This window comes from Zootermopsis nevadensis, unplaced genomic scaffold (assembly GCF_977971745.1).
Source record: "Zootermopsis nevadensis isolate Lab colony 2312 unplaced genomic scaffold, Znev_1.0 Znev_ptg000021l, whole genome shotgun sequence".
Lineage (NCBI taxonomy): Eukaryota > Metazoa > Arthropoda > Insecta > Blattodea > Termopsidae > Zootermopsis > Zootermopsis nevadensis.
The window spans coordinates 21,186,666-21,202,729 of NW_028259153.1; the positions used below are offsets into that span (position 1 = coordinate 21,186,666).

Consider the following 16,064-nt stretch of genomic DNA (forward strand, 5'->3'; position numbering starts at 1 on the left):
GGAAAAGAGAAAATTACAACTTCAAGACATTTCCCTTCACGTTCGAATGAGATTCTTCTCCGGCCTCTTCTGGGCAAGCCGCAACTTGTAGACGAAGTTCTATTACTCCTTTCTGCCTACGTTTCTTCTTGTATTAACATTATTTCTCTCTTTTTCCGTTCTTCTTACGGATAGGACGCAGAAGGATTCATAAACCTCCACCTTCCTTCTCTGTTTCTGCCTTTTAAGAAAAGATTACATAATACGGAGAGATGTTTTTCCCTTAATCCACTAATTTCCCTTCGTCCCTCCTCGTCATTCTACGTCACTAATGAGGCAGTTTTATTTGCTGTCCATAGCCCACTGAACTCTTGCACAAACTCAGTTCATATCTACTAACTGTACCTTCTATTTCAAGTTCATCTGAGATCGAATATCACCGAAGTTCTCGAAAACGGATCCATATTTAAAAACGTTAACACACACCACAAAATAAACCACAGATCAAGATCACCGACATCTGAGATCGAGAATTCGACGACGGTGAAGTAGCTGATGATCGTCTTGTGAGTTGTGACGCCCTAAAGATGGAAGCAATATGTTCCTCCGAAACTTCTGCATCCACCTACAAGTGTATATGACGTCACGTTCCGGAAGATCACCTTCGACGTCTAACAGATTTATTTCCAACATTTTTCGGCGCAGTGTGTGCGCTCTGCTTAACGAAATACGAAGACAAATGAAGTGTGACCCTGTGCTTTGTGGCGTGTGGTACATTTGCGGTGAAATTGGCTTTAAAATGGACTTGTATCTAAGCCAAATGGCGCGTGCCCCCTAAAAAAGAGTAAAGAACGCATTTACGAAATTTGTGTATATCTTTCACGTTTCATCTCCCCGTGGCTTGTCGTCTCTCTGTACAACCACTGGCGTTCGACGCAGTTCCGATGTACGGGACAGTGACCATGACAACAGCTCTGCAACGCGATCCTATCCATTGCACTATTTAAACGTAAGTTTTTAGATCAGGTAGTACATTCTACCTCACCTCTTCTCGACCAAAGCGTTGGCAAATGGTAAGCGTGGTAACATGATTACCAGTAACATGCCCATTACCAAGTAATGCCTCTCAGTTGATGGACAAGCCAGCGCTACTGTAGGAATGGGGCGGGCGCGCAGGGCATGTTCCCCTTACACGGGGAAAATTATCAATTACGCAGGCGGCAGTGACAACGCACAGACGAGCTTTTCGCGCAAAATATATCACATAAGAACACGCACGAGAAGCGAAAAACGTTCTAACTGTGGAAAGGGTAATGTTCTAATTACGGGCTGAGATTCTTTTTTATTTGTAAAACATTACTGAGTCGATTTCGGATGCTGAATTCTATTAGCTTCCACGGAAAGTTATTTTTAATCCGCGGGTCGTAAAGCCAGTTATCTGTAACTTGTACATGTTCCTGGTTCCATTGCCTTAATTCATTCACTAGCGTACACAATTAAAAACAGTTTACGTAATTAAAGAAACAAATTGTATCGTCTGTCATGATCGTTCGGCTGAACTATACTCAAACAGAAACTTCACTGTTAAATTCAATTTATGTTACCGGTGATTCTGTGTTCACAGATCACAAACATGAAGCATTATGAAAACATTCAAAGACACGGACAAGTTTTTCTCGGGATAATGGAATTACGAAATATCCTAACTATTATATAAATCCTCCGGTAACATTATGAGTTCATTTTATGCACTTTGTACAGACAAAGAAAAAGTTATTCATCTATTTTTTCCAGACCGTGGCTACAGACGGCGAACGAACATCGTAAAAGTCGGCTTCGGAATAAAACAAAAGAACACCACACATATACATACATTTCTCGACTTAACAGTTGACTGACGACTACAGAAGGGGCCTGATGCAGCCAGACCGACGGATAACGACAAATTGAAAAGAAAGAAGGAAAAAGGATTCTGTGCATCCTCCCGTGATCTCTGGATCTTAGATTCTTAGTGACTCTGTCACATCATCATCTCCCCAAAACTGAGGGTTGGTTGTGTGTGTGTGTGTGTGGGGGGGGGGGGACTTGCGAGTTTTCTGTATTGATTTGATGCACGGGGCGTATTCTCCCTCATGATACTGCTACTCAGGGGTGGCCAATCCCTCGAACTTTTTAAAAAATTCAGCTGCCAAGAAATCAAGATCACACACACACACACACACAAGATATAATGGTACGTCTATACGTGGGATCATTCGCAGTACACTGTTAAAAAAAATACAGTCCAGTGGATTTAACGTCTTCGTATTCAGAGGGACTCAGGTTCAAAACTAGGCCCAGAGATCGTCGACAAAACAGACAAAGGAATGCGAACCTCGGGATGACATACGACGCGGCGTCGACACCCGGTGTTAGGCGTCGCGAGGTTGTCGAATGTGAACCCAACCCAACCTAACCTAAACCAACACAAACTAATCCATTCTAACCTAACCTAACCTAACCTAACCTAACGAAACCAAAAAGACCTCAAGAAATTTAACACAAGTGGTGTATAATACCATAAGGATAGGGCCCCTTTTTAGTAAAAGCATTCAATTCCCCGATTTTTCTTGTTTTGAAAATGCCATTAAACGCCTATCTTTTATGATGCAATACGAACGTGTGAGCGTAAACCGAGATTCAATGACAAAACAGGAACAGATTTTAAAGCTTCGTGGCCGATTATAAGGCCATATCCTGGAATTCGCTTGGAGGGGGCACAAATTTACACAAAGCTTCGGCGGAGACATTTGGAACAATTTGGAGGGGATTCTTCAAAACACAGAAAGTAACCCTTTAAAGCCCGATGGTATCGCATGATACAAATTCATATTTATTATATAAAGTTCCTACTGTAATTCGCATATCCCCTGAAGATAAATCCAACACAAATTTCTTGACACAACATTCCTCAAGAACCCATCATCCACGCTTCTCTAATTCATATCTCGGTGGGGTGTGGCCGAAACTGCCCGGAGCATGCGCAGATCGAAACTACCAAAACTGGAAGCAACCAATGGAGTGCTCAAAATCGGATCAGTTATCCGGAAGCTCCATTTCTAACAAATTGGCTCAATTTCTGTACTCTCTTATTCGTCTTGGGGGATGCGTCGTACATGCACAACGCGCGTTCTGATGCTGAAGCTATCAAATCTACGGGCCCAATTGCAGTCAGCAACACACACGACGGAGACCTAAATAGACTTTCTGCTACATCATCGTTTCAGCCCTTAAAACTAAACTCTTCCTTCTGTATTTGTATGATTCTCTGCGTAAACAGCGATTATTTCCTTAAACAGCGTCAACCAGTCGACATTTTTAACGGTGAGGTGTGGTGTTTTCTTTGTGGTACGGACTGAATTCTTAAATATTATTTCGGTAAGCTACAGTTTCAAAGAATTCTAGAAGATAATAATTTTTCTCCCAATCTAATCCTCTAAAGCACAAAGTTTTTCTAAGCAACATTTAACATTTAAGTTTCTACCAGAAACAAAAATACGCTTCTCCAATGCAAATATCCAATCATTAACGTCGTTTAATGAAATAATTCTAGTTTATTTTGATAATAAAAGGTGAAAAGTACGTACTTTGGGCGAAATTCAGACGGTTAACACTTAATAAGTAATAGTATTATCACGAACTACAGGCTACTCTGTAAACTATCGATTACAGATCCTAAAAACAACATTTTTTTTAAAAAAATGTTAACGTAAGAATGTAAAATTCAATAACGTACGAACATACGGAATAAACTGCTTTAGTGTTAATCAAATTAAATCCGCAGTATCTATACAGACGCTGAGTTCAGCCTGTGTTTCGTTTGAAACGACACGAAATCATCGGCGTTTAATTAAATTTTCAAATTATGAGCTTTGTAATCGAAGCAAGATGCAAAGTGGGCTAGTTATTGTTCTCAAATGAGATGCAGTCTGCAACCGCATGCCTTCTGCTTTAATTTAAATGTTACATGTCATAATTCGATTTCCCCTTTAACACGAACGCTACTCCCTTCTTTACGTACGAAAATATTTCCTTGAGGAAATTAAATTTCTTATCTCGACAGATCAAAATCTAGCAGGTTCGAATGAATCTTCTGACTGAATTTAAAAAACGAAATGAAGTAGCTGTTTGGAGGCTGTGAACGCTGACTGACTATTGTTTTACGTCGGTGTCGTACATATTCCAAGGAAATATCACGAAACCAACCTCCTAATTCATCTAATGTTAGACGCAGAACAAATGCCATAAATCTTCCCCACGTAACAAAAGCGAAAACTCGCATTCCAATATCGGCTTTTCAATCGTGCGTTTTTAGCCGGAATTCTTAGTTGGATGTTTTTGTATGTGGTAATCTTATCATGTTACAATATTATAACTATTGTATTGTACGAACATAAATGGATAAAACTATCATGTTAATGTAAGAATCGCTAGCCCCTCACATATTATCACTTAAGCTGTGTTATTATAACGGACTGTAGAAAATTAAAAATTACTTATTTTCGATGTTCTTCGATGGCACAACGTTCATGACAAATTTCGCAAAAAACCAATGAATTGTCTCTCACGTTTATAAGCCACACGCTTGCAGTACGTTAATCTCAAAAGCCTTTTTTAGGCTCTGTAGAAGCATGGAGATCGTTTTTCGCATTGCTTCAAGACCTTCACTGGAATCGATCTCATTTCTAGTGCCGTGTATTTTAACAATTCGGTAACTCATACCTGAGGTTTGATGTTGTTTATAATTTTTTTTTGAAAACCACCTCAGCTTATTTCCTCGAGTTAGATTTCAACATGCAAATATAATTATACAAGTGTTCTAAAAAATTCTATTAAAAATAGTTACTTGGTTTTAGCTTACTATACTTCCTTATGGAAATAAGTAGCTTATTTAGTACGTCCCTGATCTTCTTTGAAACTTAACTTGTGAGGAACGCAGGCGACAAAGAACGATCCAAAGATTTCCGGCTGTAGAAGTTGCAATTTCTCGTTCAAGTCTCAGCAGTAGCAGCGGACTAATTTATGACCGAATCAAGTAAGCGGAGTGGACTACGTCAATCCAGCGCTCCTTCCTGACCCAGGACTAAATTACACCCCCTCCGTCCTATCTCATGTTCTTCCTTCCACGTTCCAGAATCGAATTTGTCAGGCACAACAACTGCTGTGATGATTAATTCACACATCAGCTTCAGAAACTTTATCTGCATTCTTGAGAAGCTAACAGTGGCTCAGATGATCAGGAAATATATCGCTTTTTATGAAATCGTGTTTAAAAAAAAAACTACCTTTAAAGCAATACCGTTTATAATAATTCTAAATTACATTTGTAACTCATATTTTGAAGGAACTATCTGATGCCTGCTAAGAATCTTATCATATCTATTATTCTAGTGTTTCTACATGAATAACAGATGCCATATCAACTGATAATGGTGGTCTCTTCAACGCTTAGATGCCTCCCCTCTCTAGTTCTACGTTTGGCTTCCCAGATACAAAAACACGTGATGTTTAGGCCAGATAATGAACTTGATTATCTGATTTGCTATCGTCATTTGAATGGGCGCATACAGTGAGATAGAGACCGGGCTCTAGTCACCTCCACTTTATTAAGCAACGATAATGCGTCAGATGAACCTGAAAGACTGATAACAATACAAACCAGCGGCCTTTGTGGCTGCGAACATTGTCACGTGGTCACATGGCAGCTGTTATCTGGAACGAGGAGGTCACCTCAGGCTTCGTCGTCACACTCCACCCCGGAGTCCGTAGTTTCCTACGACGTTTCTGATTTAGTGTTGATGTTATTATCCGCCTGGGTCGACATACAAATAAATATCGACCTTAACGGAAAGCGTCTTCCAAAACGGTCATTTGAAAGAACAAGAATAAGATGGAATTACGACATTAACATCGGGTTTGAATTACAAAACCGTATAGGATGGAAGGATCCTGTTCATATGGACCTGTCGTCAGACAGAACACTAAATAATAAAATAGTCTAGCGGTTAGAACGCTGGCCTTGTAATCCTGGGGTCTCGGGTTCGATTCCCGGCGGTGCCCGAATTTATAACTTGTGTTGGGCAAGGCCGTGGTCTAGGCAACACGGAGTTTTCCTCCGTGGCATCCCAACAATTACTCCATTCACACACAGAAGAAGGCAATGGCAAACCACTTCTGGATCATCTGCCAAGAACGTATATGAACAGGTCCCAGTCTGAGAAAAGGATGGAAGGATCCTGTTCATATGGACCTGTCGTCAGACAGAACACTAAATAATAAAATAGTCTAGCGGTTAGAACGCTGGCCTTGTAATCCTGGGGTCTCGGGTTCGATTCCCGGCGGTGCCCGAATTTATAACTTGTGTTGGGCAAGGCCGTGGTCTAGGCAACACGGAGTTTTCCTCCGTGGCATCCCAACAATTACTCCATTCACACACAGAAGAAGGCAATGGCAAACCACTTCTGGATCATCTGCCAAGAACGTATATGAACAGGTCCCAGTCCGAGAAGAGAAAAGGATGGAAGGATCCTGTTCATATGGACCTGTCGTCAGACAGAACAACAAATAAATAATAAAAATAAAAATACATGATATCTTGACTGAGATTTCTCGTGGCATCCGTCACCACGCCCCGAAAATGCCTATGACAGGGACCTTTTCCATATGGGGACTGAGAAAAATCATGAATAACCTGCCCGATTTTCGCATTCGAGCCTCCCAAACACGTTGCCGCAAATAGCTGTGATCCGTATATCCAACAGCTAACAGCTCGCACAATGCTTATACGGGAATCCGAATGTTCCAAGGAATGGCATTCCGTAACAGGCCAATTTCGTCGCACGAATAACGCTGGCGTTATATTGCCGTGACATTGACATAACTTCGCAGCTAAGATTAAGAACGAGCAGTTATTAATATCGTCCCTTTCCATGGCAACAGCAGATACAAATCGAGTTACGATCTCGCAGTTTACTAGCAAAAACCTCACTCGAAGTTAAGGAGTCCTGACATGTTATGAATTGCTTATGTACGACATAATATCCAATGCAGTGTGTAAGTAAATTATGAAACGGAGTCTGAAATTGTCCTCCCTTCGAAATAATTTTAACAGGGAATTAAGTATGAATATTAAAACAAGCTTTATTACAGAAACATTTTTTTTGGATTTTAATCTAAAAAAAATGAAGGCTATGTTTGTTCATAAATAAAAAAAATTGAAGTGCACAGTACACAATTTTAAGTCTTTTCAAAAGAGACAACATATGCGGGCAATATTAGGTTTAAGCTAATAACAGAAGGCAATATGTATTGAATATGTATTTTAATGTGTTACTTAAGGCGAAACAAAATTTTTGTCACTATTAGGGTAGACGTTAAGGACAAATGTATTTTTAATTAAACTCTCAAGAAATTATTCCAATTGGTATTGTTTTCGTAGAAACATGATACATGAAAAGTAGTCGAATAAATTCATACATCAATCAAAAATACAATAATATACGCTACAATGTACGCAATCCTATTCGATTCTGAGTTCTATTTCATATTATCACACGTATTAAGAAACTGTGTAGCAGACACTCAGTGAGTTACACACCATAAAGTTAGACATTACCGACAAACAAACTTGAAGGCTCATATCGTTTTAGGCGTGTGTCAAACAGATTTATTTACTGGACCGAGATAGAAATTTTATGGTCAAACATGAAAAAAGTATCTTCATTACAGTTACACAGACCTGTAGGTAACGTAAAACATTATTTCAAGTTGTATCCATTTGATCAAAAGTCTGATATTTATGTCAGGGGTGGAGCGCTCGTGTTAACCGTGTTAGCCCGGCTAACAATTCGAAAAACTAAAATTAAGAAGTCTTCTGTCTTATTTTCGTGGTTCAGGGTTACTCCACACACTGTAAAGCAGCAGAACAGACCAGCTGCGTTCCATTAGTGTGGATTACCGCTTTACCACGAAAATAAGACACATGTTTTTGAAAGTGTTAGCCGTACTAACGCGGTTAACACGAACGCTCCACAACTAGTCTGCACAGACGAAGAATTTAAGCACTAAAGAAATTTAACAAAAAGTTAATCTGGAATTCAATTAGCAAGTTCGTAGGCATTTCTTCCATCGTTCGTGACTTTATCACGGGTTGTAATTATCGCTGGTTGCGTAATTCATGTCCAACACGGTTATGGTAGAAGCGTCCGTTCCCTGTGGTACATGTACTAATACGGTAAGAGGACACCACACATGCAGTGTTGGTGCAATCCAGTGATCAATACTGAATCTACAGCGCCTCTGAATATTATTCACATAATCGCATAATCTTTCATACGAAGGAGAAATTTCCAGCTAGAGTCGATGAATTTACACTGAGAGTAATTAACTGTTAGATCACATACATTTTTAACACCTGCCTCTGGGTAGACACTGATGTTCTAAAGCCTTTAAGAACACGTAAACCAACGCTAAGTTACACATTTAAATGTTACTTGGAGATTATTAACTTTTTAAAAATATATTGTTGTGTAATATTTGCGTTGCATATGAGAATTATGTTAATTTATGATAGTCAAGTGAAGAGATTTTTCTTGTCTCTGACTGGTAATGAGCTAAAAATTTTCATACAACAAAATGTTATTCATATAATTTTCATCTGTGCAACAGTCTACAGGCAACGCCCTACAAGAGGTAAATTCAATCAATTTCAGAAGATTAAGTCGTGTTCATTTCGATTCTAAGAGCACATACGATAATCATGCTTATTACGTAAGTTGAACAAAACGCTATTAGTGTAAAATTAATACTGAATTTTGACACATGGGAATTTCTAGGGTGTCCAAGGAAGGTAATAAAAACTCATCTACTCCTGTCTACAAAATATAAATAATATTACTACGCAACATAACTCAGCAAGACACTTGTGTAAAAACATTTACGACACATTTTACAGTAATATTAATACAGCGAACAGTAACACGCCTTCAAAGAATATACCTAGACTTTTATTAAATTTCACTGACAAATATCTTAAGATCTAAAACTTCTTGACGATGGTTAAGAGTCAATTGAATAAAAATTTTACGTTTTACGTTTTATATTTACTAGACGATGGATAATATCCAAGAAAATTTTTATTCAAATATCTTAAGAACTGTCCTTGTGGTCACAGTAAGGATTCTTAGCAGTGTCAGTAAGAGCTCAAAGCACAATCCTCTTGTGTGTAAGATAACTAGCTGATGTCTGTAATTTAAGCCACAAAACGTCAGTGTTTAAAATGCGCTGTCGAATTCTAATTTATATTCATTGAATTGTGATTGAAGTGAGCCTGTCGAGGTCACAGTGTTTCGGCTAATCACATGTGAGGCACAAATTGAAGGGAAAATGAAGTGAAGTCGCTTGGCTTTACAACACTATCAACATGCACACAGATGGAGTAGTACCAAATATTGAATTCTCACCAGGACAGAAGACGATCTACGCCCGCTGTCGAACGCATCGTGGCCGGCAGATGTTTTCCAAATCCTTTCCCCCCCACACCAAAAGGATTTAAAAAAAAAAAGCTCTCCTTCAAACGTGAATGGTGTGACGTCGGGACGGAACTGTGGCGTCGACTGAACTGGAGAGAATGGTCCACACACACACACCATCCCTTACGAGTTGCATCTCACACCCCCCTTCACCCCTCTTGCGCGCACGCTCCCCGTGCCCATAGCTCACCCCTTTCAGCAAAGATGGCCGACAACATATGCTCACTTTCGTGTAACTGAAGACCTCTGCATTGGTTCTTCAGGTGCGTGCTTCTTATTCGGGTTGTTGTACGAATCTGGTCCTTGCAGACACGACGCAACACCGTTCATTTAACACGGCCAGCGAGCACTGAGCTTAAAGCTCAACAAGGCAGTTCCTAACAAAAGAGTCCTTTTGTCAAAAACCGAGTGTCCATTTCAGAGCCGAGTTCGGTGGTTGGCAGATTCGGGCTATGGAATTCTAACGCGCAGACGGACTGAAAGAAGGGTTTTTGGGAAGGGGTCAGAAGCTTATGGCGGGGGATGGAACTGTCTGCTGGGAGCATACAACCCCCCCCCCCCCTTCGTAATTCCGCGCATGCGAGTTCCTTTCTACTCTAGCCCTACTATGATGTACTATACCGATGCTCGTAATACGTCACTCAGGCACCCCACGCCCCACGCACCCCGCCACGGGGGGGGGGCTGGGGGGGGGAACCGCTCATACATTGGCATCATTCCTCACCCTTACAGACACCCAACTTCTTTCTTATTAGTGCAATGGCATTTTTAGTACTAGTGTGCAGCACTAAACCTGTTCTGAAAACATACGTACTCGTGAACGGAGAAATCCCTTCTGACTGCTCCTTTCTGCCCTGAAATTCACATTTAACTGCCTGATAACAAAAGTAATTTTTTTGAAAAATACTTACAAAACTTCCCATCCTCTTTGGAATTGTAATTACTAGAGAAATTAGGTTCTCACGGCGGCGAATATGATGACGTGTGTCTTGTGGAATGTTGTACCGTATAGTCTGGTAAAAAACTTACCGACGTTTCAGAGGCGCTTACTGTCTATATCTTCAGGGCAACTTTCATTATAAGTGCTTTCCCTTCACGAGGTTTGTAAACATAATCGAGGCACAGCGTAACAATGCGGACCCATTCGCCAGAATGTTACCCTTGACCTCTGCTAAGGTCATCGGTGACTTCAGATGCGCACCCAAACATGGTGGTGTATTTGGTCAGCGTTTGTACTCGGAACCTAACACTTCACCATTAAAGAGATAAACTGGTTAACTCTGTTTAAGGAAATAATCGATGTTATTCTGAGAATAGCACGAAACACAAAGATACACTAAGCAGAGTTTCAGAAACTTAGAGAAGGTGGTACATATAGTTACCACTCGGATAATAAGGTATAGAAATGGACACCGATCACACCCTTTTCATAAGCATGTTCCCAGTGTGCCACATAAACTGAGTGACCCAAATCAGAGGGGAAAACCTGTTTCCACTTCATAAAACGTTAGGAGCAATGACTGCCCACGAGTATTTTCAGCTGGAGGTCACAAGCCGAGTATCACCACGGCAACATGTTAGGTGAAGTCACAAATAGGATTAGAGCTCAAACAACCGTTTTTAACACCAAATAGGGTGTCAGTTTTTCTAACTCAGCCATCAGTCTAGATTTAGATTAGCGTTGGCAGTGATACGCAGTGAAACATTAACAGAGAGGCATTATGGGTAGACACGTTCGTCAATACATAACCTCTCATCTTGTGTTCCATCACAAGCAACGCTTCTACCACAGGGGGAGGCGTGAAAGGCACAAAATTTCTTAAACTACAGCGGAGTCACTTTCGTCCGCACAAAAAATTTATAAATAATTGTTACGTACTGTACAAATAAACAGCCAAACTATAGATTCGTGTTTTTAAAGCCATACAGACGTATACTTAAATGTTAACACGGTCTAGGGGGGATGTTTTGTGAGGTAAACCAAATCCCTAATGTAGATCAAACAGAATCATCGACTTTAAGTTCAATTCTTATGAACGTAGGAAGCCACTGCGTAATCTTAAGTAACAAGTGTTTGGTCCCAATAAAACGAATCGAGTCGACATGGCAGGTGGTGTACAGCAGTCGCGCACTAATCCAACGACTTCAATTAGCGGTCACCTCTTCAGCAACCCCCGCACCCCCACGAGCCAGGCGGTCGATTTGTGTGTGAATGGTCGGACAGTACGCGGTTGCCTCAGTAAGAGAAGGTTTGGGCGAGATGCAGAATCCGTGGTCCAACACACACTGGAATTCATAAATACCTACCGGTGAAGGGTTGATACTGAAGAAGTAGGCAAAATGTTGGTTCGAAACGCTGGTAACCACATAGAAACTCGTATAGCTGTTTTGTGAAGCAGGAAGAATTTGTTCTTCTGTTTATGATGACGTAGCGTTACTATCGTGCTAGGAGCTCCCTGTTAGAACAAAACACTCGGGTGTTCTCGTCTAATCTTCTGAACGCTGCTCCAGGCAGCTCTGCGCAGGAAATACTTGCGTTGTATCGAATATTATTAATGACGTGCAGAGTATGAAGGGAAGCAGAGTGAGTACAGAGAGACAGACAGACAGACAGACAGCATTGCCCAAGCACCGAGAATCAATAAACCGGAAAGAGATGCGACACAGGAGCAGTCATCGTATCTCGACGTTCCGAGCGGCGCGGAGTGAGTTCCCGGGCAGGAAGCCAGCAAAACAGCGGCTCTATATCAGACGCGAAACAATATCACTTCTGAATGCCTGATTCTGCCTTTGGAATTTCAACTGATGGGTTCTGAAACCACTGCGTCTCGAAAACTGAGGATGACGATGTAAGCTTTGGTAGCGATTAAAAGACGAAAATCGACGACGACCAAGAAACGGACTTGTTCACATGATCCGGAAATTCGTCGGGTATCCACGGAACTCGAAGTATCTCCACAAGATTCCTCCAATTTATCCTATTATCATGAGCCAGTTGAATCCAGCCAACATTTTCAAACTTCATTATTTTATGATTTATTTTAATATTATCATCCTACAAACCCTTCTATCACTAATGGGCGATTCCCTTAACATTTTCGACTAAAACTTTACATAAATTTATTTCCCTGTTAAACAAAAAAAAACATCTAACTGGATCTAATAAAATCCTTATTCAGAGGCTGATGGCACCCACAATTAATCAATAAATCCTTATATTTTTACGGATATCTGTTATCAAGATTCAGATGATTCCCTTCCGTACCTCCAACACCATTACGATAAGATCCATTTTAATATTATCCTCTCCCATCTACGCCCTACGTTTTCCGAATGGTCTCTTCCCTTCAAAAGCCATGATGTATAATTTACGTCCTTGTTATAATTTTCAAGAGTAGACTTTATCACATGACGAGACAGATAAAGAATGGTTTTCCTCTTCAGCATTACGTTGGGCATTTCCCTCGCTCATTCCAGAGTAACCACAATTTGCGTCGAAATCACAAATGCAAGCTTCATATTTACCTCCTGTGCACCAGACATCTTACCTAGAAACCCGGTGGTCTGTAACTGGCAGGAATATGAAAGAATTTAAATATTAATAAGAAGACTCACGTATCTTAAACCACGAACTTAGCATCTTTATAGCAGTTCACTTTTCTACCTAGCTTCCCATTGTTTGTTGGAAGAAAAACGCCTGCATAGAATATTTAAACGACCCGCACTACAGACGTGATGGAGAAGTTGCCTAAGCGGTACGGCTCTGCTTAATTTTACGATTTTCCCCACGTTAAATAAGAAAGGCAGAACGATTACATGATAAATGCATTTCTCAGAATTAGAACGGGAGGAGAAGTGATCTGTCGTCAAACATCATTAAAACGGACGTAGCATACCGCAGAGCACACAAGTTATTTACTCCGATGACATCAAGTAAGTGTTCCAAGAGACGAACAACCAACGTATCTTGATCCGAATAGTCAGTAGTAATCAGGGCAATAACTAGTTCCAGCCCCTTATTAATTTCTCCCTCTCATGTTCAAACATTCTCCCCTGAAATTAATCTATTTAAATTCACTTAAGACGAAAATAATAAATTTATCGAGTCATAACAAGTTATGGTGTACCGTATTAAACTAACCTAGTAACAACATACAGTGAGAATTACCTATTACACAGTTAGCAGCCTATAAATAACATCCGTGTGATGTGAATGGTACAGCCGTGGCCTGATTTAAGACGTCACCGGACACGACTGGAGGCACTGACATAAACCACGAGACCAGCATACATAAGAATCATCATCATCATCATACTTTCTGTTGGGTGAAAGTTTCGCTCACTGGTGTCAGGCCCGGACAAGTTGTCCTGTTGATTTCCGTAACTCGTGACGAAGACGTAATATTAAGGCGACGTTTTTAAGACTGAAGAACTGACAATGCGTCCGGCTGAGCCAGAAAAAGTCTTAAAATCAATAGAGCATCAGCACAGAAGAGGAGTTAGCAGCTTACGAAGAGAAAGGGCCCCCCGGGGGGGGGGGGAAGTCTTGTGATGCTAAAACGGGGTGTCAAGGAGGATGACTGTCGCTCTACCGGAGTGTGTGGACTGCTTATGCGCGCATGAGAAGCGAAATGAGATTATAACACGCCAATCCGCGTGCCCAGAAACTGTACCGGCTGGGAATTTAAGAACCGAGAGATGTCACCACTGACGAGGCCGCCTTCCATTTGTTGGGCAATTATTTCCGACGTCCAAGTAGTCTCTGCGATACTTGGCTCTACTGAAAATTGATAAGAAGTTTCGACGAATTCACATCAAGAATGTTAACCTTTCCACACTTGTTACAGTACTGAGAACGACGCACAGTCGACCGTCAGATGTGACAGATTCTGCTGTGGCAATGTGACGTAATAATGTGTTTATGGGGAGTCACAGTAGGTGGCGCGCGGAGATGGACCAGCATGTTGGTTGGCTTGGTATTGATTTCGGTGGAGGCTGGATGCAACTGGCAGGAGGGACGGCGAATCGAGATGGCAGTGGAATTATCACCCCCTTCACCACAAACGCTGAAACTGGTTGTCTTCTTAGCAGTTTTCTGCTACGGAAACTCTGACGTCAACAATCTAATAACCTCGATTGCTTGCGTTCTACTTCAGTTCTGAAATTCATTTCGTATGTCCACTGAACGGAGCATAATGAAGCCATCTATCTTTGTAAGTTTTCTAGACTTGTGCGTAGACACCAACGTTTCGGTATAACAATCTGCCTCCATCATCAGGACTAAAGACAGACGCAAACAGTTTTTCCTAAGCATTGGCATCTACCCAGAGTACCTCAAACGTCATAAAAACAGTTTAACGTTGCGTGCAGTGCGATTAACTACGCTACATGCTGATAAAGCATGCACAGAAACAATGATCAGATCTGACAAGTGGCAAGAGTAGTGGAGGATACTGGGCACGTTGTATAGGTCCAGACGGCCTTTAAAATGGTCCAGGACATAAAATCAATTGGGTTTAAATATGGAGACCGAATGCCTACAGTGGGGCATTGAATTTGAAGCCCGCGTGTTCCAGACACGTCCTACTGGACTTAAACCAAGCGCAACCATCCTGACTTTTACAGGAGCCACCGAATTTCAAATGAGACATTTCATCTTCCAATGGCATTCAGGGCTGTATTAACCTGTACAGCTGAAAAATCTTACTACCATAAGTCACGAATAAATAATCAGTCATAAGGCGAATTAATGGACAAGAATGTTTCTCTTTAAACCCTAACCTGCGCACTATTAATTATATTTCCATCTCTTCGAGTCAATACAGCATCGTATAATAACATAATTATTACCCCGTCTCCCCAATCAAATATGGTATTAGCAGACTGGAACAAACCTCGACCGTCTCCTTCCAGATCCTTAATCCATAATAATGTGACGCAGTCAACCCTCAGTCTACCCTGACGAATGACTGGACACCTTGTCTTCAAATGGTATCACGGCCGCTTCCTTCAAAACCCCGCCTTGATGATGGAGGCATCAAAAGCCACCGAAACGTCGGCAAACTACAGGTAGCAACATGCTTAAGATATTCATCTCATTATAGTCTCAAAAAGTTTGGGGTAGCTGAGGGGGATATTTTTTTACTGTATAAATGAGCGACCCAATCGACATCTGGAGGCCGGAAGGAAAGACAATATCCCAGGCGACTGAACATAAAACTAGGAAGTGGTAATAAAAACGAAGCCAGCTTCAGTCGGCGTGGTGGGTCCCGTCCCGTCCCGTCCCGTCCCAGCCAGCCATCACCTGTTGCTGTCCACTCGGGCAGAACGCATCTCGTCTGCAGAGGACGTTCCGCGAGAACGAGATCTCGCTTTACCCTCGAGCAGATGGCGCCTCAGGCTCTTAATTCATTCAACGACGACGCCAGACAGAAAGGCGATTATAAACGCTCAATTATGAGAGCCGTAAAAGTAGTCGTGGCCTGTTTTAACACGATTTCCCGGATGCTGAGACAT

The 16,064-nt window shown here is 41.3% G+C and overlaps 1 protein-coding gene across 2 annotated transcripts in view; it reads right to left on the bottom strand.

Moving 5' to 3' along the window:
• Positions 1-16,064, bottom strand: part of LOC110830104 (nose resistant to fluoxetine protein 6) — a 133,481-nt gene that overhangs the window by 106,823 nt on the left and 10,594 nt on the right. The window contains exon 1 of one of the 2 annotated variants that reach the window (XM_087352757.1): positions 9,480-9,617. The exons of the other annotated variant lie outside the window; for it this stretch is intronic. The gene's annotated coding sequence lies outside the window, so the exon portion shown is untranslated. Of the gene's footprint in view, positions 1-9,479; positions 9,618-16,064 lie in introns of those variants that run through there. 2 annotated transcript variants of the gene reach the window in all.